Source organism: Ranitomeya imitator, chromosome 3 (assembly GCF_032444005.1).
Source record: "Ranitomeya imitator isolate aRanImi1 chromosome 3, aRanImi1.pri, whole genome shotgun sequence".
Taxonomy (NCBI): Eukaryota; Metazoa; Chordata; class Amphibia; order Anura; family Dendrobatidae; genus Ranitomeya; species Ranitomeya imitator.
In genome coordinates, this window is record NC_091284.1 from 166,236,616 (window position 1) to 166,259,319 (window position 22,704).

The 22,704-nt window shown below is 44.1% G+C and overlaps 1 protein-coding gene across 3 annotated transcripts in view; it reads left to right on the forward strand.

The window, feature by feature from the left end:
- Positions 1 to 784: 784 nt before the first annotated feature.
- Positions 785 to 22,704, forward strand: part of TBL1X (transducin beta like 1 X-linked) — a 561,477-nt gene continuing 539,557 nt past the window's right edge. Inside the window, exons 1-2 of one of the 3 annotated variants that reach the window (XM_069761581.1) lie at positions 785 to 945; positions 1,998 to 2,133. The gene's annotated coding sequence lies outside the window, so the exon portion shown is untranslated. Of the gene's footprint in view, positions 946 to 1,685; positions 2,134 to 22,704 lie in introns of those variants that run through there. The other 2 variants (XM_069761583.1, XM_069761582.1) reach the window with 2 other exon arrangements.

Here is a 22,704-nt window from a genome sequence, read left to right on the forward strand (position 1 = left end):
GTAAACCCCATTTCGGGCATCAGTAATGCAATATCTGGGCTGAAGACGTTTTGCTGCTACCAAAGAGCATTCGGCTAGTGGCTTGATGGTTACCACAAATGAAACAGTTTTACATCTAGGCCATAAAAATACCTCCACACCTATTGGTAGGCGCTACTACTTCGTTTCATCTCCATTTGTCAGATAAACCATCTTCCCTTTCATCTAGCGATAAGCTTTAAGCATTTGTAGCCACCTGATATACTCAGCATGAAAACAATTGGGTTTTTATGTGTCACCAGACCTTTGCAACCCTTGTTTTTATATTTTCATATCTGTTATTTATGTCGTCGCAGCATAAATGTATCTTTCGGAATCCAATGGCTAATCCAAGGAGGTAACCTTGATGCTTGATGAAGAACATGATCTAAAACCTAAAGCTTTTACAGCGGAAAATAGAAATCCAACCGCCTTTAACTGCAGAATGAAAATCACAAAGCTGAGGCTTCTATTCCTGTTTTGGTGCGCCTCTATTAGACGTTGCGTGGTAGCGGAGGAATGTGTCACAGTAATGCAGAGAGCTGTAATGATGTCAACTTGTTATTTACTTTCCAAATCTGAATGACTGAGCAAGGCGAAAGGAGAATCAATCAACCACAATGTGACCCTACAGGCGGAAAAAACAGCACTCCCACCGCAAGCCATGGGGGAAGGGAAGCACATGTAATCAGGGCAATGTTGCATCATGTACTTATGCTTGCTTTGTAAGCCTTTCTTGGTCTTTTTTTTTTTATTTCTTTTCTCCTTCCACAGTAATATGTAAGGATCAAAGAAAATACGTGCTAACCCGTTTAGCACCAGACCGGGGCGGCACACAGAATCTGAAAATAAGACTTTTTTTTGGGGGGTCATTGATTAATATTTTTAGTGTAATCCATTCTGCTGACTCACAATTATGGAGATGCTGTAAGTCCACCAATTTTTCTATTTGTGTATCTAAAAAAGCAAAGAAAAAGACATTAACGTCTCAAGGGTCACGGTGTGTTTTCATACCGTCACGGTACCTTTTATTAGATATTTTTTAGCGATATATACGTTTACTGTTGTGTATCTTATACGGTTATGTTGTGAGTGTTTCTATTATGCTGTTTTTTGTACTATATGTTACATGTGCGTCTTTAATAACCATCTAGATACCTATATGTACCATACACATTATGAATGCACGCCTACAACGACGTCTAAAATGGAAGTGTATTTTGCGATTTATGCGCCGACCTTCATATCCGTGCCCGATAATGCACACACTAACAGATATACAGTACGAGATAAACACAGATCTATTCGGTAGCCATATTTCCCTTCCCCCATTGACGCCGATTGAAACCTCATTGCTCCAGGACTGTATCTCTCGCCTTTTTATTGGGGATCAGTGCAATTAGAATTAATCGCAGACCTTTTTTTAATATCCAGACCTTTGTTTTACCCTTGTTTAATGTAAACAGGAGGTCTACACAAAGGCAAATATCTCAATCATGACCTTGTGTATGGGTAAGGAAGGAAATATTGTGATAAAATATCACCAGCTCAGGTCAGTTGGTGTTTTTTCTCCTGGAGGTCATTCGCTCAGTGTCTCCCTTTCTGTATGTGCGTGTGGATCTCTTTTTTCCCTGCCAGTCTCTCGCTCCCTCTCTCCTCTCTCTTCCCCCCCTCTTCTAGCTGCTGCTGCTGTGTCTGTGGGAGCTTCACTCACACACAAACACAGACTAACTAACTCTGCTAATGAACTAGTTAGCCCTGTATTCTCATAGCCACAGCCAGAAAATAAAGAGCCCAAGCAGCCCATGACCAGACACAACAGTCCTAATAAAAACTAAACTTTACACCGTCTTTGGAGACTTTTGGAGGATTTTTCAAAATTATTTTCTTAGGTGATTTTTTTTTTTTTTTTTTTAACTCTGGTGGATTTACAAGAACAACAGTGGTTGATATTTTGGTATGTGAAACCCCCCCCCCAGGGTCTACACGAGAAGAGTTATCATGCAGAGTTTATAGGAAGTCAATGGACTAGGAGTTCTGTTCCAGCAAGAAGTTGATCCAGCCTGCTTTTCGGAACTACACAGCTGTCTCTTTTTAGACTACATTAAGTGTGAGGTAAGTGAGATTACCCATTCATTTCTGTCGAGTTTATACCCCCTTCCCCTCCCCCAACCTCTATAACCAAAGCTCAATTTTCTCCTACACTATCAGCTTGTGTTGTAACAATAATACCCTTTATATGCAACCTATATAGCACCAACATATTCTGCAGCGCTTTCTGATGACTTTAGTCGGTACACATGCTTTTACCTGTAGATATTTCCTGTTAAAAACTGAAAATAACTCCAAAGACATAGTAATGTTTGGTCCTGTAATGTGATAATTCCGCTGTGCTTCGTAATTTGTATTTTGGTATCTAAAGAAATGATGGGGGATGGGTTATGCTGAGTATGGTAGTGCACTAGCTTATTCCTCCCATATTTATTTTCGTATGGAGGGTAAAAAAACCTGTAAAAATGCCAGGTATTCACATTGCAGATGGTGTGTGTATATTTGGAGTTTCCTCAAGCTCCCCGAGTGGGGGGAGGGGAATCCCATTCATGGGCTGTGTGTTAGACAGCATTTGATCCCTTACGTCAAATGTCAGAATGTTCTACAATGGTCTTTTTTTTTTTTAGTTCTGTTGCCTATAGAGTTGTTTTGGTTCTATGTTCCGGAAGTACCACCGTTGAATCAACGCCTGTAACCAAATTTGTAGTGCAGATTGGTAGATCACATGTTGTTGTTTATCTTGTAAAGGAAAAGTCAACTTGTTGCATACTTTATTGTTTGTTTTTAGATTTTTTTGTTATTAATGTTTTCTTGCAGATTGGGATAGTTTCTTAGATTTTTTTTTTACCACATATTGCTTTAACACTGTTTTCAGGTTTGCCCATTGACCTCACTGTAAAAAGTCTGAAACCTAAACCTGACGACTATATGCCAAAATGATACCTATTTGTGATATATTGGATCCATTAAAGATTTGTTTGTCGTAAATGCTGTAGCATAGCTACGAGAGGTGCTCATTGAGGGTGTGTGTCTTATAATATTTTTACTGCCAATTGGTGAAAGGTTGCACTGGAAATAGATCAACACCAAATTTATTGGCAGGAATACTGGCACCTTAGAAACAGTTGTGACCAAAGCAATACTTTCTTAAAGGTGACATAATTGAAAATGTTCTCACTTGTAAATTATTAGCGACCAGCAACCAAAAACCCAACATGGAAAGATATTTTGTTATGATTGCGGCACTAATTTACTAGCTTGTTGGTCTCACTACGCAACCCCATTGACAACGATTTGATGCAAAGTGACACTATAATTTTCACGTTGCAGTGTGTCATGGGTCGGTGAATGTGGTAGAATGGCTGGTGGAGGTAACTGGAAAAGGGTGGCCAGAAAACCCCATCAAAACCAGGATGCCCAAAGCAAGAGCAGAAATGTCATTATGGTGGGATGGTCAGAATACAGGTCAAGGTCAAAACGAGGAAATCCAGAACAGTAGGAGAAATGTCAGGCAGATCAGAAGGTCAGAACAGAGTCCGAGGTCATATCAGCAGGGAACAACAAGCAGGATAAAGGTTGACAGCATCTGTGGGACTAGAAGAACTATAACTAGCAATAGGGAACAGGTATTTTGGATCTTAAATAACCAAAAGCCCCACCCAAGGTCAATAACAAGACAAAAGTTAACCATTAAGCTCCTGGCCAGGATAGTACAAGTCACAAGTCTCAGGATCACACAAAAATACTGTGCTGTTGCTTCATGACGTCTGCAACAAGAGTGCAACATGGCCCGGTGATTGAAGCAGAAAGAGAGGTGATAGGTACTGACATGGAGTTTCTATGGTCCTATAACGTAGAGATTAATATATTATTATTATTTATTATTATAGGGCCATTTATTCCATAGAGCTTTACATGTGAGGAGGGGTATACATAATAAAACAAGTACAATAATCTTAAACAATACAGGTCACAACTGGTACAGGAGGAGAGAGGACCCTGCCCGCGAGGGCTCACAATCTACGAGGGATGGTGAGGATACAGTAGGCGAGGGTAGAGCTGGTTGTGTAGCGGTTTGGTGGATCGGTGGTTACTGCAGGTTATAGGCTTGTCGGAAGAGATGGGTCTTCAGGTTCTTTTTGAAGGTTTCGATGGTAGGCGAGAGTCTGATATCTTGTGGTAGAGAGTTCCAGAATAGGGGTGATGCGCGAGAGAAATCTTGTATGCGATTGTGGGAAGAGGAGATAAGAGGGGAGTAGAGAAGGAGATCTTGTGAGGATCGGAGGTTGTGTGCAGGAAAGTACCCGGAGACGAGGTCAAAGATGTATGGAGGAGACAAGTTGTGGATGGCTTTGTATGTCATGGTTAGGGTTTTGCACTGGAGTTTCTGGGTAATGGGGAGCCAGTGAAGGGATTGACAGAGGGGAGAGGCCGGGGAATAGCGGGGGGACAGGTGGATTAGTCAGGCAGCAGAGTTTAGAATAGATTGGAGGGTGCGAGAGTGATAGAGGGGACGCCACAGAGCAGGAGGTTACAGTAGTCAAGGCGGGAGATGATGAGGGCATTGACTAGGGTTTTTGCAGATTCTTGGTTTAGGAATGTACGGATCTGTGAAATATTTTTGAGTTGAAGGTGGCAGGAATATATACTCCTATTTATAAGCCGTACACACAATGCACACACATAGTCAACATGCAACCAATCAGGTTTGCCCTCTTTGCAGTGCCACTAAAGTTATCTCACAAAACTTGTCATTAGTGATGAGCACTTGCTGCTCAGGAGCACGCTCGGATGATCTCTGTGTATTTGTTAGTGCTCGGAGATTTTGCTTTCGGAGATTTAGTTTTCGGAGATTTAGTTTTTGTCCTTCAGCTGCATGATTTACGGCTGCTGGACAGCCTGATTACATGTGGGAATTCCCTAACAAACAGGCATTCCTCACATGTATTTAGCCTGTCTAGTAGCTGTAAATCATGCAGCTGAGGCAAGGAAAACTAAATCTCCGAGCACTAACAAATACTCGGAGACCACCCGAGCGTGCTAGGGAAAACCCGAGCAACGAGTGTTCTCGCTCAACACTACAGATGTCATGTAATTTTTTTACTTGTTAAATTTTCGCTGTAATACTACATAGCCAAGTTACATGCAGCTTACATTGTTGTCTAATGGGATGACGTAAAAGGCAACTAGGAACTTGCAAATTAAACGTCAACATGGATCATCTGTAAAGGTACCGTCACATTTAGCGACGCTGCAGCGATCTAGACAACGATCCCGATCGCTGCAGCGTCGCTGTGTGGTCGCTGGAGAGCTGTCACACAGACAGCTCTCCAGCGACCAACTATGCGAAGTCCCCTGGTAACCAGGGTAAACATCTGGTTACTGAGCACAGGGCCGCGCTTAGTAACCCGATGTTTACCCTGGTTACCAGTGCTAATGTAAAAAAAACAAACACTACATATTTACATTCCGGTGTCTGTCCCCCGGCGCTGTGCTTTCCTGCACTGACTGTGAGCGCCGGCTGGCCGTAAAACACAGCGGTGACGTCACCGCTGTAATCTGCTTTACGGCTGGCCGGTGCTGACAGTGCAGGGAAGCAGAACGCCGAGGGACGTGACAGACACCGGAATGTAAGTATGAAGTGTTTTTTTTTTTTACATTTACACTGGTAACCAGGGTAAACATCAGGTTACTAAGCGCGGCCCTGCGCTCAGTAACCCGATGTTTACCCTGGTTACCAGTGAAGACATCGCTGAATCGGCATCACACACGCCGATTCAGCGATGTCTACGGGAGATCCAGCGACGAAATAAAGTTCTGGACTTTCTGCTCTGACCAACGATGTCACAGCAGGATCCAGATCGCTGCTGCATGTCAAACACAACGATATCGCTATCCAGGACGCTGCAACGTCACGGATCGCTAGTGATATCGTTGTGAAGTTGGTCAGTGTGAAGGTACCTTAAGAGTTGAGAGGTCCATGTCAGCCAATCCATCTGATATCAGTGGGTTCGGCCATCTCTAATCTAATATGTATGAGGGTTTTAACCAAGAATTTACTGTGACTATAGTATTGTTGTTTTTCTTTCACACTTCTTTTACTTGTATTACTTCGTTTTTAAATAAGACACAAATAACCTTAAACTATGTAAACTCCTCCTTGAAGAGGTTGTGAGGTAGAGACTAGTGATGAGCAAGTGTACTTGTTGTTTTCCCGAGCACGCTTGGGTGACCTCCGAGTATTTATGACTGCTCGGAGATTTAGTTTTCATCACCTCAGCTGAATGATTGCACTCGTATATCATGTGTTATGGCAAAAATGTCTGAGATGAAGAAACCCTTTTTATGGTTGTTGTTATGCTGATGGGAAATATTTGATTTGTAGAAACCATTTTGTTTGATTATACATACCGTAGTTAGTCATTTAGCTATTTTCCACTTTGACTAAACATTATGATTGTAGTAATTAGTCATTTAATGTACTGTAGGTGAAAAAACATTAGCATTAATTAATTTGAAGAATTTAAATTTACCATGGACTTTGACCTGCTGGCTTAGGCATCGTCATGTTTTTGTCTGATGAAACAGTTGTAAAAAGGTTGAGAAGCTGAAGTTTAAGCTGTTCCTAATCCTATTAATTCTTTGTTTGGATGTAGTTTATGAACCTTAAAGGTGATGTATGGTCAGCCATAGACAGCACAAGCAAAACAACAGACTATTCTGGTGACTATTAGCAAGTGCATAACAATGCTGCTTCCCACAGTCTTGTTTAGAAAAGGTCAGTTGAAAGGATTATACTTATATTGACATAGTAAGGTGACAATTGGTGTGAGAATGTCTTACTTTTCATTTAACAAATGGAAATCTGAACTTTATTTATTATAACAGTATTTTTTTTAATTATTATTATTTATTTTTAAAGCATCATTGACTCCATGGCGTTGTACATGATGAAAGGGTTTACATACAATCTACTATATAAAGCTGAATGTGTGTGTGTGTGTGTGTGTGTGTGTATGTGTGTATGTCCGGGATTGGCATCTGCACCGTCGCAGCTACAGCCACAAAATTTTGCACAGTCACACGTCTGGACCCCGAGAGCGTCATAGGCTATATTGAGAGGCGAAATTTTAACCCCGCCCGTTCCAATTCACCAAACAATTTTGCCCCTATCTACATAATGGGGAAAAAAGTGAAAGGAAAAGTGTTGGAAGCGTCGCAGCTACAGCAACAAAATTTTGCAAAGTCACACGTCTGGACCCTGAGAGCGTCATAGGCTACGTTGTGAGGTGAAATATTAACCCCGCGCTTTCCAATTCAACAAACAATTTTGCCCCTATCTACATAATGGGGAAAAAAGTGAAAGGAAAAGTGTTGGAGGCGTCGCAGCTACAGAAACAAAATTTTGCACAGTCACACGTCTGGACCCTGAGAGCGTCATAGGCTTCGTTGTGAGGTGAAATTTTAACCCCGCGCGTTCCAATTCACCAAACAATTTTGCCCCTATCTACATAATGGGGAAAAAAGTGAAAGGAAAAGTGTTGGAGGCGTCGCAGCTACAGAAACAAAATTTTGCACAGTCACACGTCTGGACCCTGACAGCGTCATAGGCTACGTTGTGAGGTGAAATTTTAACCCCGCGCGTTCCAATTCACCAAACAATTTTGCCCCTATCTACATAATGGGGAAAAAGTGAAAGGAAAAGTGTTGGAGGCGTCGCAGCTACAGCCACAAAATTTTGCACAGTCACACGTCTGGACCCCGAGAGCGTCATAGGCTATGTTGTGAGGCGAAATTTTAACCCCGCGTGTTCCAATTCACCAAACAATTTTGCCCCTATCTACATAATGGGGAAAAAAGTGAAAGGAAAAGTGTTGGAGGCGTCGCAGCTACAGAAACAAAATTTTGCACAGTCACATGTCGGGACCCTGAGAGCGTCATAGGCTTCGTTGTGAGGTGAAATTTTAACCCCGCGCGTTCCAATTCACCAAACAATTTTGCCCCTATCTACATAATGGGGAAAAAAGTGAAAGGAAAAGTGTTGGAGGCGTCGCAGCTACAGAAACAAAATTTTGCACAGTCACATGTCGGGACCCTGAGAGCGTCATAGGCTTCGTTGTGAGGTGAAATTTTAACCCCGCGCGTTCCAATTCACCAAACAATTTTGCCCCTATCTACATAATGGGGAAAAAGTGAAAGGAAAAGTGTTGGAAGCGTCGCAGCTACAGCAACAAAATTTTGCACAGTCACATGTCTGGACCCCGAAAGCGTCATAGGCTATGTTGTGAGGTGAAATTTTAACCCCGCGCTTTCCAATTCACCAAACAATTTTGCCCCTATCTACATAATGGGAAAAAATGAAAGGAAAAGTGTAGGAGGCAAATTGACAGCTGCCAGATGTGAACAAGGGGGACTTAAAGAATGAGAGCGATGGTGCCAAAGAGTATATACCGTACAGTTGCTAAGGTGGGGCCTCGACATGGGATACTCACCACACACGGGGATATGAACACACACAAAATGCGCCACACACTACCACGTGCTTGAACACATATTACCCTCAGCACACATTTCACCACACATACACCAACCTCGCCACCTAAAAGTCAACACAAAAGTCGCCACTCAAAACTCGCCACGCGCAGAACTCGCCACATGCAAAAACTAGGCTCTTGCAAAACTCGCCACAAGTGCAAAATTCTCCTCATGAAAAACTCGCCACACGCAAAACTTGCACACGCGCAAAAATTGCCACATGCACAAAAGTTGCAACACATGCAAAAGTTGCCTCACACAAAACTTGCACATACTCAAAAGGCACCACACATAATACTCGCAACGCTCAAAACTCGCCAAGCGCAAAACTTGCTGCACACAACTTGCTACACTAACCTGTCACATGCAACTCGACACACAAAAAGTTGCTACACGCATGTTGCTACACAAAACTCATCTCACAAAAGTCGCTACATGCATGTCGCCACACGCAACTCAACACACACAACTTGACAAACGAAACTCGCCCTAAAACACACACAAGTCTGGTATTATCCTTCAAAAATAAAAATCTGATTAATAAGCAGACAAACTACAACAATTGCACCATATAGGAAATACGGCAGCTGTCAGTCACATGACCTGTCTATTATGTGTATGTGTGAGCTAATATATACTGCCAGGGGGAGGGCTTCCTGTTGGCTGGGGATTTATCAGGCTGCCAATTTAGCTTACAAATACTGAGGTAAAAATACTGAGCAAATAACGTGTGAACGAGGTCTAATACAGGAGGAGATGACACACAGGTATATACTATATACAGGGGAGATGACACACAGATATATACTATATACAGGAGAGATGACACACAGGTATATACTATATAGAGGAGGAGATGACATATAGGTACATATATATATAGGAGGAGATGACATACAGGTATATACTATATACAGGAGGAGATGACATACAGGTATATGCTATATATAGAAGATGACATGCAGGTATATACTATATGCAGGAGGAGATGACACTCAGATATATACTATATACAGAGGAGATGACACACAGGTATATACTATATACAGGAGGAGATGACATACAGGTATATGCTATATATAGAAGATGACATGCAGGTATATACTATATGCAGGAGGAGATGACACTCAGATATATACTATATACAGGGGAGATGACACACAGGTATATACTATATACAGGAGGAGATGACATACAGGTATATACTATATATAGAAGGAGATGACATTCAGGTATATACTATATATAGGGGAGATGACACACAGCAGGTATATACTATATACAGGGGAGATGACATACAGGTATATACTATATACAGGAGATGACATACAGATGTATACTATATATAAGGGAGATGACAAACATGTATATACTGAGGTGATGAGGTGAAAAAGAGAGGTGTGAGGTGAAAATGAAAAGGTGTGAGTGCAAAATGAGAGGAGTGAGGAAAAATAGTGGAGTGATCAGAAAATGACAGATGTGAGGTTGAAATGACAAGTGTTAGGGGGGAATGAGAGGAGTGAGGGAGAAAATGAGAAATGTGAGGGAGAAAATGAGAGATGTGAGGGGGAAAATGAATGATGTGATTGGGAAAATGAGAGGCGTGATGGGAAAATAAGAGAAGTGAGGTGCTATAACTAACCACAGATATTTACTATGCCCAGGCAACGCCGGGCTCTTCAGCTAGTATATATATATACAGTGGGGCAAAAAAGTATTTAGTCAATCAGCAATATTGCAAGTTCCACCACTTAAAAAGATGAGAGGCGTCTGTAATTTACATCATAGGTAGAGCTCAACTATGGGAGACAAACTGAGAAAAAAAAATCCAGAAAATCACATTGTCTGTTTTTTTTTATCATTTTTTTGCATGTTATGGTGGAAAATAAGTATTTGGTCAGAAACAAACAATCAAGATTTCTGGCTCTCACAGACCTGTAACTTCTTCTTTAAGAGTCTCCTCTTTCCTCCACTCATTACCTGTAGTAATGGCACCTGTTTAAACTTGTTATCAGTATAAAAAGACACCTGTGCACACCCTCAAACAGTCTGACTCCAAACTCCACTATGGTGAAGACCAAAGAGCTGTCAAAGGACACCAGAAACAAAATTGTAGCCCTGCACCAGGCTGGGAAGACTGAATCTGCAATAGCCAACCAGCTTGGAGTGAAGAAATCAACAGTGGGAGCAATAATTAGAAAATGGAAGACATACAAGACCACTGATAATCTCCCTCGATCTGGGGCTCCACGCAAAATCCCACCCCGTGGGGTCAGAATGATCACAAGAACGGTGAGCAAAAATCCCAGAACCACGCGGGGGGACCTAGTGAATGAACTGCAGAGAGCTGGGACCAATGTAACAAGGCCTACCATAAGTAACACACTACGCCACCATGGACTCAGATCCTGCAGTGCCAGACGTGTCCCACTGCTTAAGCCAGTACATGTACGGGCCCGTCTGAAGTTTGCTAGAGAGCATTTGGATGATCCAGAGGAGTTTTGGGAGAATGTCCTATGGTCTGATGAAACCAAACTGGAACTGTTTGGTAGAAACACAACTTGTCGTGTTTGGAGGAAAAAGAATACTGAGTTGCATCCATCAAACACCATACCTACTGTAAAGCATGGTGGTGGAAACATCATGGTTTGGGGCTGTTTCTCTGCAAAGGGGCCAGGACGACTGATCCGGGTACATGAAAGAATGAATGGGGCCATGTATCGTGAGATTTTGAGTGCAAACCTCCTTCCATCAGCAAGGGCATTGAAGATGAAACATGGCTGGGTCTTTCAACATGACAATGATCCAAAGCACACCGCCAGGGCAACGAAGGAGTGGCTTCGTAAGAAGCATTTCAAGGTCCTGGAGTGGCCTAGCCAGTCTCCAGATCTCAACCCTATAGAAAACCTTTGGAGGGAGTTGAAAGTCCGTGTTGCCAAGCGAAAAGCCAAAAACATCACTGCTCTAGAGGAGATCTGCATGGAGGAATGGGCCAACATACCAACAACAGTGTGTGGCAACCTTGTGAAGACTTACAGAAAACGTTTGACCTCTGTCATTGCCAACAAAGGATATATTACAAAGTATTGAGATGAAATTTTGTTTCTGACCAAATACTTATTTTCCACCATAATATGCAAATAAAATGTTAAAAAACAGACAATGTGATTTTCTGGATTTTTTTTTCTCAGTTTGTCTCCCATAGTTGAGGTCTACCTATGATGTAAATTACAGACGCCTCTCATCTTTTTAAGTGGTGGAACTTGCACTATTGCTGACTGACTAAATACTTTTTTGCCCCACTGTATATATATATATATATATATATATATATTACAATAAACTAACAGTGATAGAATAGTAGAGAGGGAAGAGGACCTTTCTTATGGGGACCTTGCCCTAGTGTAACTGGGGTGGTGCTGGAACCCACAGTGCTGTGATCCAAGGAGAGCCTTGAGGGGCGTAACTAGGTTACCACCTGACTCTTAGCTAGAGCCCCTGATGGTAGTGTTAAACTTGTCTCCTGATGGGCACCTGGTGCTAAACCAGAACAGACCTCCAACACACAGCAGCTGACCCCCAATGGACAGGAAACTGGAATGGCCTAGAAGGGAAAGTTCAGATGGTGCATGCAGGCATGGCAGGAGCACAGGAGAGGCAGGTGCTGGTGGGGATGGCTGGAGAGGAGGCAGGCACTGGTAAGTGCAAACAGTAACAGATGGTATACAGGCAGGCACTGGTAGGTGCAGGCAGGTACAGCTGATCCACAGGCAGGTACTGGCAGGTGCAGGAAGTGACGGCAAGTATGGCTGGTATACTGATGGGCACGGCAGGTGCAGGCAGGCATGGCTGATATACAATTGAGCAAGGCAAGTGAAGGCAAATAATTCTGGAATACAGGTAGACATGGCAAGTTCAGGCATGTACAGCTGGTATACAGGCAGGCACTGGCAGGTGCAGGCAGGTACAGCTGGTATACAGATGGGCACGGCAAGTGCATGCAGGTATGGCAAGTACAGCTGGTATAGCAGGCACAGGCTGGAACAGGTAGGGACAGGCAGGTACTGGAAGATAAAGTAGAACAGGGGACCTGAGAACCAGCAAGCATGCAGACAAGCAGAGTATACACTTGGAGGTGCCTTAAATAATAAGTGTCTTCCAGTCATTGGCTGAGGAAATTTTAGGATGGTGCTCTGCCCTTTAAGAAGGATGGAGCCCATGAACGTACCCTAAGCACAGTGCCTGGGGATCTGAGAGCCATGCGCTGACTGCAGGCAGCAACAAGAGGAGGAGGAAGTGCAGGACAGGGGCAGTCGCAGCAGTGAGTGAGTCAATGTCCTTGGTGGGGGAGGAGGGAAGCATGCAAGGATGCAAACGCTACACCTTGCTTACAGTCCACAGGTTAATGGGGAAAGAGACTGTAGGTTGGGGGTTGCAGCAGCTCCAATTATTGACAATCTTGTAGGTCACTGTTACAAGTTTTGGGAAACTAGAAGCCAATGAAGAGATTTGCAAAGCTGAGAGATAAAGGAGTAATGAATGGAGAGAAGGATTAATAGGGCAGCAGAGTTAAAGATGGACTGGAGATACAAGAATGTTAGCTGAAAGGCAAATATTTCACTAATTGAGGCAGGAGATGTGGAGGGCATTCACTAACGGTACCGTTACACTAAATGATTTACCAATCATCACGACCAGCGATGCGACCTGGCCGTGATCGTTGGTAAGTCGTTGTGTGGTCGCTGGGGAGCTGTCACACAGATAGCTCTCTCCAGCGACCAACGATCAGGGGAACGACTTCGGCATCGTTGAAACTGTCTTCAACGATGCCGAAGTCCCCCTGCAGCACCCGGGTAACCAGGGTAAACATCGGGTTACTAAGTGCAGGGCCGCGCTTAGTAACCCGATATTTATCCTGGTTACCATGGTAAAAGTAAAAAAAAACAGTACATACTCACATTCTGATGTCTGTCACGTCCCCCGCCGGCGTCCACAGGGTTAAAACTGCTTTTGGCAGGAGCGCTGCTAATGCACGCGCTCTGGCCGAGAGCTTCCGTACACTGACTGTCAGCGCCGGCAGTAACAGCGGTGACGTCACCGCTGTGCTCTGCTTTACGGCCGGTACTGACAGTCAGTGCAGGGAAGCTCTCGGCCGGAGCGCGTGCATTAGCAGCGCTCCTGCCGAAAGCAGTTTTAACCCTGTGGACGCCGGGGGATGTGACAGACATCAGAATGTATGTACTGTTTGTTTTTTTTTACTTTTACAATGGTAACCAGGGTAAATATCGGGTTACTAAGCGTGGCCCTGCGCTTAGTAACCCGATATTTACCCTGGTTACAAGTGAACACATTGCTGGATCGGCGTCACACACGCCGATCCAGCGATGACAGTGGGTGATCAGTGACCAAAAAAGGTCCTGATCATTCCCCAGCGACCAACGATCTCCCAGCAGGGGCCTGATCGTTGGTCGCTGTCACATAGAACGAGATCATTAGCGGGATCGTTGCTACGTCACAAAAAGCGTGACGTTGCAACGATATCCTAAACGATATCGTTATGTGTGAAGGTACCTTAACATTTTAGTAGATTCGTGGTTGAGGAATGGAGAAATTCTGTAAATATTTGTGAGTTGGAGGTGGAAGGACACCCGGTGTTAAGAGCTTAGAAGTGTGGTTTGAAAGACTGGACAAAGTCAAGGGTTAAGGTACCGTCATACTAGACGATATCGCTAGCGATCCGTGACGTTGCAGCGTCCTCGCTAGCGATATCGTCCAGTGTGACACGCAGCAGTGATCAGGCCCCTGCTGTGATGTCGCTGGTCGGGGAAGAAAGGCCAGAACTTTGTTTCGTCGCTGGCTCTCCCGCTGACATCGCTGAATCGGTGTGTGTGACACCGATTCAGCGATGTCTTCGCTGGTAACCAGGGTAAACATCGGGTTACTAAGCGCAGGGCCGCGCTTAGTAACCCGATGTTTACCCTGGTTACCATCGTTAAAGTAAAAAAACAAACACTACATACTTACCTACCGCTGTCTGTCCTCGGCGCTCTGCTTCTCTGGTCTGGCTGTGAGCGCCGGGCAGCCGGAAAGCAGAGCGGTGACGTCACCGCTCTGCTTTCCGGCCGCTGTGCTCACAGCCAGACCAGAGAAGCAGAGCGCCGAGGACAGACAGCGGTAGGTAAGTATGTAGTGTTTGTTTTTTTACTTTAATGATGGTAATCAGGGTAAACATCGGGTTACTAAGCGCGGCCCTGCACTTAGTAACCCGATGTTTACCCTGGTTACCGGCATCGTTGGTCGCTGGAGAGCTGTCTGTGTGACAGCTCTCCAGCGACCAAACAGCGACGCTGCAGCGATCCGGATCGTTGTCGGTATTGCTGCAGCGTCGCTTAGTGTGACGGTACCTTTACTCTGAGGCAGTGAACTTGTGGTACAGGGGAAAGTGTCATGTCGTTTACAGTGATAGATACTGTAGGTCTGGTAGGGTAGTTAAGTGAGATGCAGGAAAGTTAATTAGGGATAAGCAAACCAGAACGGTAAAGTTCAGGGTCTGTACCGAACACCTAATATCCATGCACTAACACCAAACACGGACTTCTCCAGGAAGTCTGTGTTACTGTTCGGGTTTGGAAGCTCGAACATCATCGGGTGTTTTCCGGGCTATCATCTGTGTGACAGTGCGAGAAACACTGGCTCTGATCAACGATAAGTTCATTACCGCAGGTAAGAGTGCTGCAGTTCCCATGCTGTCACATAGATGACTGCGTGAGCCAGCAGCTCTCACAAGCAGTAAAAAGGTTAACACCAGTCACATGCGTCGGCTGATGAGAGTACTGCCCTCATTATCTTACCCCTGCTTTCGTTCACAGCAGCTAGAGCAGGTGTACGATGATGGGAGAATTCAATAGCCAGCATCTGTGCAATATGTAAATTAACAATAAATAACTTGTGGTCCCTCTATTTTTGACAACCAGCAGTGCAGGCAAAGCCTACAGCTGCGGGCTGCAGCCTCCAGCTGTCAGCTTTATCATGGTTGGTTATTAAGAATAGAGGGGTCCCACGCCGTTTCCTCTAGATTATTTAAATAATTTACTTATAAAAACAGAGCAAGATCCCCCATTTTTGACAACCAGCCAAGCTAAAGCAGACAGATGAGGGCTGGTATTCTCAAACTGGTAAGGGGTCTCCCCACCCTAAAAATAGTAGCCTGCAGCTGCCCCAGAAAAGGTGCATCTATTAGATGCATCACTTCTGACGCTTTGTCCAGCTCTTCCCACTTGCTCTGGTGAGGTTGGCAAGTAAGGTAATATGTTTGGGGTTGATGTCAGCTGTTTTATGTCTATAAGACGACCTCATTACTAACCAAATAGCTAGATTGTAAATAAAAACCCAGCCAGAATAAAGTCCTTTAATTGAACAAAGACACTAACTCCTTTATTTGAAATATATCAAAAAGCAAAATTATACTCACCTTTACACCTAATCCATTGAAGCCCATGTCCCCTGAAAAAGACAAAAAATAATAAAACACCATGTTGCTCACCTGTCCAATAAGAAAATAATCCATCATTACTCATGTCCCTGGTAAAAGACATAATATACTGAACCACCATATTCTCACCTGTCCGACGAGAAAACAATCCACTGAAGCCCATGTGCCCTGTAAAAAAACAAAAAGTAATAAACCACCATATTCCTTACCTGTCCAACGAGAAGATAATCCATATCTGTCCCATGATGATCCAATTGATTTGGATAGTGGTCACATCAGTGATGTAACCACTATCCACGCCAGCCGGCTCACACTGAGACAAGAGCATGAGAACACTGCTGCAGTGTGTAGCAGTGATGTGACAAAGGTTACTGGAGTCCACAGCTGATTAACTTTGGTCACATAAATTACAACATCGCTCACTGCATGAGAAAGTGACTGGGAGTTCTTCAGCTATGACCTCCGGTGATCTTTCTTACATCACCGCAAGGCATTGATGCTATGCTATTATGCGCTGTTAGTCGCTAGTAGTAGTGCCTTAAAACGTACAATATAAGGACTTTGAAATTATAGAATGAGAAAAATAGCATGGAAGATGCGCCTCCTTTTCTTGGATTTTAACCGTTTCTAATAAATGGTAGTACACAAGTTGTAGTCACATTTGCACTGTGGTTCCGAAAATCCCCTCTGTCTGATGGGTAGTTGGCCCTGTAAAGAATCCTGTTAAGCAGAGTATTGTTGCAAAGTGGAATAGCAGAGTAATGTCCAGTATTTTGGTGTCTGTCTGAAACTTGTGCTACTTTGGATCTCAGACTATATAAGTAAATTCCCCTTAAACATTAGTTTGTCCCACAGCTGTCTCTCCCAAATTATCCATATAAAGGAATGCTTAGCCAACGCTCCTGTGTTCTGTATACAAGAACCACGGCCTTCCTCTGGAAGTGTCCTATCAGCTGGAGTACACAAGGAACGGTCGTTGGAAGTCCAACACGCCAGATTCCTCTCTAGCCATCCTCAATTGTCAGTGAAGACCTGGGAGGCCCCCTACACATTAAATTTCTGACCCCAATAATGCCGCTATCAAGGGGTTTGGTGAACATTAGTCTAATTTGTATGGAGTCTTTGGTAAGCGCTGATCGTTCGGAGATTATAATATGTTAATTGAATTGAAAAATTTTAATTTGTATGGCAGCAAATTTAGAAATGTATACATTTCTTTTGTATAGTGCAAAGGAAAAGAAATATCAATGATCAAATGTATATATTTTATGTTTGGAATGTATTAGATCAGTTACAATGGAATTTAAGGTCTGTTGTCTACTAAAGCTCCACATTGTTGACTTGTGTTTGCGAGACTGGCTTTGTGTTTTTCTTACAGAACTAATATAATGCTTTGCTTTGTGTGCTGGAATTGGTTTCATGTTGGTGGTTACTGCTTGTTTTCAATAAATATTGTTATACGCCTACTGCAGCCACAGTCTGTATTTTGGGTCCTCTAGCATTTGTTTCCTGTGTATTTCTGTTTTCCAGTATTATTTACAGTAGACACAGTTACATGTCCTTTCTAGCAAAATGCAGGTTTTAAATAGAACATTTACTTGCTGTCTTTATTTTTAGAACATTTTTCTATTCCCCTAGGTCAATGTAATTATAAGCCCATCATCCACAGCTCTTCATAAAAAGCTGGTATATTAAATAATGTATGTGGGTTTCCAACTTGCATCCTGTGCAAGGGTTCTTATTTTATACATTGGAAGAGACAAAAAAGATTAATGAAGTTTTCCTTTTTTTGCTACTAATGACTGACTTACTTATTTTTATATTTTAACAATATGCTCCAGGATTTGTTTATGTGTTGGATGCTGTGGCTAAGCAAGCGGTGCAAATGTTGAATGTTGTCACCTCTACTGACATGTCTGTCTCTATAAATATTTGTACTCTTCATAAAACGACAATTCTTGATATTATTTTCTTAGATCTTGTGTCTTCCCTTTGTTTTTTTTTTCACCAAAAATGGGTGTTATTAGTTAGGTGTGTCCCTGCACAGTCTGCACTGTCAACACAGAATGGACAGTGTCAGACTGTGTCACTACTAGAAACACCCAGTTGTCAATTTATTCATACATTTTTAAGAGGAATAATGGAAGACCAGCACAACACCAAGATCTAAGAAAAGATGTTCCCGAATTATTGCTTCATGCGGAATATGAGTTCTTATTAAAACAGTCATGATGAGATTGGTGAAATGTCTTCTTTAAATTGGATCCTTGCTTGTGGTTTTTACTCCAACCTCATATCAGACTGAGATGTCATGAGTAGAGTTGAGCGACCTTGACCTTTTTAGAGTCGAGCTAAATGCAGTTCAAAATTGATAACACAGGAATAACCAGGGGGCATTGCAGTGGAGGACAACTGGAATGAGAGGCTGACACAGAGAGTAGGCCCAAATCAGTAAGTAGTCGAAATGCAGTTCAAAATTGGCAACCGTAGTAAACAGGCGGCACAGCTTTGTTCAGTGGAGGAGAACAGCAAGGAGTGGCAGACACCGATAGTAGGCCCCAACCCAACTAGTAGGCCAAATGCAGTCTAACATTAACAACTACTTAACGAGCGCCTGAAAACGGAATTTCAGGACAGGAAACCAGGAGAACAGCAAGGAGTGGCAGACACCGATAGTAGGCCCCAAACCAACTAGTACGCCAAATGCAGTTGTTCCGTTTAACCACAATTTAATGAGAGCCTGAAGATAGAAGTTCAGGAAAGGCAACCTGGAGAACACCTTGGAGTGGAACACACCATCTCTCTACACCCCATACCCAATTTGTACGCCTAATGCAGTGTAGTTTCCAAGAACTACTAAACGAGAGCTGGAAGATCGAAGCTCAGGAAAGGCAACCTGGAGAACACCTTGGAGTGGAACACACCATCTCTCTACACCCCATACCCAATTTGTAGGCCTAATGCAGTGTAGTTTCCAACAACTACTAAACGAGAGCCGGAAGATCGAAGCTCAGGAAAGGCAACCTGGAGAACACCTTGGAGTGGAACACACCATCTCTCTACACCCCATACCCAATTTGTAGGCCTAATGCAGCGTAGTTTCCAACAACTACTAAACGAGAGCCGGAAGATCGAAGCTCAGGAAAGGCAACCTGGAGAACACCTTGGAGTGGAACACACCATCTCTCTACACCCCATACCCAATTTGTAGGCCTAATGCAGTGTAGTTTCCAAGAACTACTAAACGAGAGCCGGAAGATCGAAGCTCAGGAAAGGCAACCTGGAGAACACCTTGGAGTGGAACACACCATCTCTCTACACCCCATACCCAATTTGTAGGCCTAATGCAGCATAGTTTCCAACAACTACTAAACGAGAGCATGAAGATCGAAGCATTGGCGAGGAAACCTGGGGAACACCTTGGAGTGGAACACACCATCTCTCTCCACCCGATACCCATTTTGTAGGCCTAGTGCAGTGTAGTTTTCTACAACTACTAAACGAGAGTCTGAAGACCGAAGCAATGGCAAGGAAACCTGGGGAACACCTTGGAGTGTAACACACCATCTCTCTCCACCCCATACCCAATTTGTAGGCCTAATGCAGCCTACTTTCCGACAACTACTAAACGAGAGCATGAAGATCGAAGCTCAGGAAAGGCAACCTGGGGAACACCTTGGAGTGTAACAAACCCTCTCTCTACACCACGGAAGGGCTGATTCTTAGGAAGGAAGGCTGTCGGAAAGAAGCAGGGCGCATCCGAGGGTGATTATATTCTTATTAGGTATATACTCACCCTCGAACGCGACCTGCTTCTTTATTTGTAATGAATGTTTATTTGCAATGTGGTTTTGACTTACTCTATTTTTTTGGTAAATAATGATTTTATTATTTTCATTGTTTTGCATCTTCTTGGCAATAATATAAAGAAGACGCGACAGGACAACACTCGGTGGATGCCATATCTGTGTTTTAAATTGAAAAAAACTTTCAGTTAACTACTTGCAGGAGAAAGTTATTGTAGCTGGTGGCCATTTTTAGTACTGTACCAGATTTTTGTTGTATGTGTTTGTTTTTAATGTTAAAATGTCTGCATTTGATATCTCTCCAGTATTTTCTTTTTTATAAGCAAAATACTTATTTTTATATTTTCTGATGTTGGTTCAAGGGGTACACGGGCAGCAGTAGACAGGTCAGTGGAGGCCTAGTGGAAGGAGGGACCGCAGACAGGCTTGGAAGCCCTAACATAATAAATTGGGCTGGCTGTAGGCAATTTAAAATTGGTTCCAGGGGAACACGGGCAGCAGTAGACAGGTCAGTGGAGGCCTAGTGGAAGGAGGGACCGCAGACAGGCTTCGAAGCCCTAACATAATAAATTGGGCTGGCTGTAGGCAATTTAAAATTGGTTCCAGGGGAACACGGGCAGCAGTAGACAGGTCAGTGGAGGCCTAGTGGAAGGAGGGACCGCAGACAGGCTTCGAAGCCCTAACATAATAAATTGGGCTGGCTGTAGGCAATTTAAAATTGGTTCCAGGGGAACACGGGCAGCAGTAGACAGGTCAGTGGAGGCCTAGTGGAAGGAGGGACCGCAGACAGGCTTGGAAGCCCTAACATAATAAATTGGGCTGGCTGTAGGCCATTTAAAATTGGTTCCAGGGGAACACGGGCAGCAGTAGACAGGTCAGTGGAGGCCTAGTGGAAGGAGGGACCGCAGACAGGCTTTGAAGCCCTAACATAATAAATTGGGCTGGCTGTAGGCAATTTAAAATTGGTTCCAGGGGAACACGGGCGGCAGTAGACAGGTCAGTGGAGGCCTAGTGGAAGCAGGGACCGCAGACAGGCTTTGAAGCCCTAACATAATAAATTGGGCTGGCTGTAGGCAATTTAAAATTGGTTCCAGGGGAACACGAGCAGCAGTAGACAGGTCAGTGGAGGCCTAGTGGAAGGAGGGACCGCAGACAGGCTTGGAAGCCCTAACATAATAAATTGGGCTGGCTGTAGGCAATTTAAAATTGGTTCCAGGGGAACACGGGCAGCAGTAGACAGGTCAGTGGAGGCCTAGTGGAAGGAGGGACCGCATACAGGCTTCGAAGCCCTAACATAATAAATTGGGCTGGCTGTAGGCAATTTAAAATTGGTTCCAGGGGAACACGGGCAGCAGTAGACAGGTCAGTGGAGGCCTAGTGGAAGGAGGGACCGCAGACAGGCTTGGAAGCCCTAACATAATAAATTGGGCTGGCTGTAGGCAATTTAAAATTGGTTCCAGGGGAACACAGGCGGCAGTAGACAGGTCAGTGGAGGCCTAGTGGAAGGAGGGACCGCAGACAGGCTTCGAAGCCCTAACATAATAAATTGGGCTGGCTGTAGGCAATTTAAAATTGGTTCCAGGGGAACACGGGCGGCAGTAGACAGGTCAGTGGAGGCCTAGTGGAAGGAGGGACCGCAGACAGGCTTCGAAGCCCTAACATAATCAATTGGGCTGGCTGTAGGCAATTTAAAATTGGTTCCAGGGGAACATGGGCAGCAGTAGACAGGTCAGTGGAGGCCTAGTGGAAGGAGGGACCGCAGACAGGCTTCGAAGGCCTAACATAAGAAAAATGTCAATGCAATGGTATTGACAGTGCCAGGCATTGAAGGATGTCAGCGCATAGACTAAACATTGGTGGAGCTGTGAGAGAAAATTTTGCAAGTCGTAGAGCACTGTTTGACCTGGGGGGGGGACTGTCTTGTGGCCGGCGGTACAGGCCCAGGGCCCCTCATATTACAACGGTGTGTCTGACGTTGGGTGCGCACCACCTCCGCCAGACACTTTATTGTACTATGAGGGACCTAGTGGCAGTGCCGTCGACCAAAAGCGGGCACACCCACCTCTTCAGACAAACAGTACTCTCACGGGTGCTGGTGCCAAGTGGCGATACCACGGCCCCGTGTGGGGACTTTGGACATTTAGGGAGGTGTTAACATGTCGGATGCTGGACAATCAGGTGCTGCAAATTGCGAGATTGGAAAAGTCGTTCAGAATAGTCCACAGGCAAGACCTTTACATAGGAAAGCTAGGTGTCAGCCGGGCAAGGTGGGGCAAAAGATTTCGAAATCCAGTTGTGGTTCATTTTAATGAAGGTTAGATCATCTACATTTTGGGTAGCCAGACGAGTCCTTTTTTCTGTTAGTATTGAACCTGCAGCACTGAATACTCTTTCTGATAGGACACTAGCTGCCGGGCAAGCAAGCTCCTGCAATGCATATTCTGCCAATTCTGGCCAGGTGTCTAATTTTGATGCCCAGTAATCAAATGGGAATGACGGTTGAGGGAGAACATCGATAAGGGATGAAAAATAGTTTGTAACCATACTGGACAAATGTTGTCTCCTGTCACTTTGAATTGATGCTGCAGTACCTGTCCTGTCTGCGGTCATAGCAAAATCACTCCACAACCTGGTCAGAAAACCCCTCTGGCCAACGCCACTTCTGATTTTTGCCCCTCTAACTCCTCTGGTCTGCTGGCCCCTGCAGCTCGTGTGAGAACGATCACGGGCGCTGTGTGCAGGGAATGCCAGAAGCAAACGGTCAACAAGAGTTGATTGTTTGGTTGCTAATATTAGTTCCAA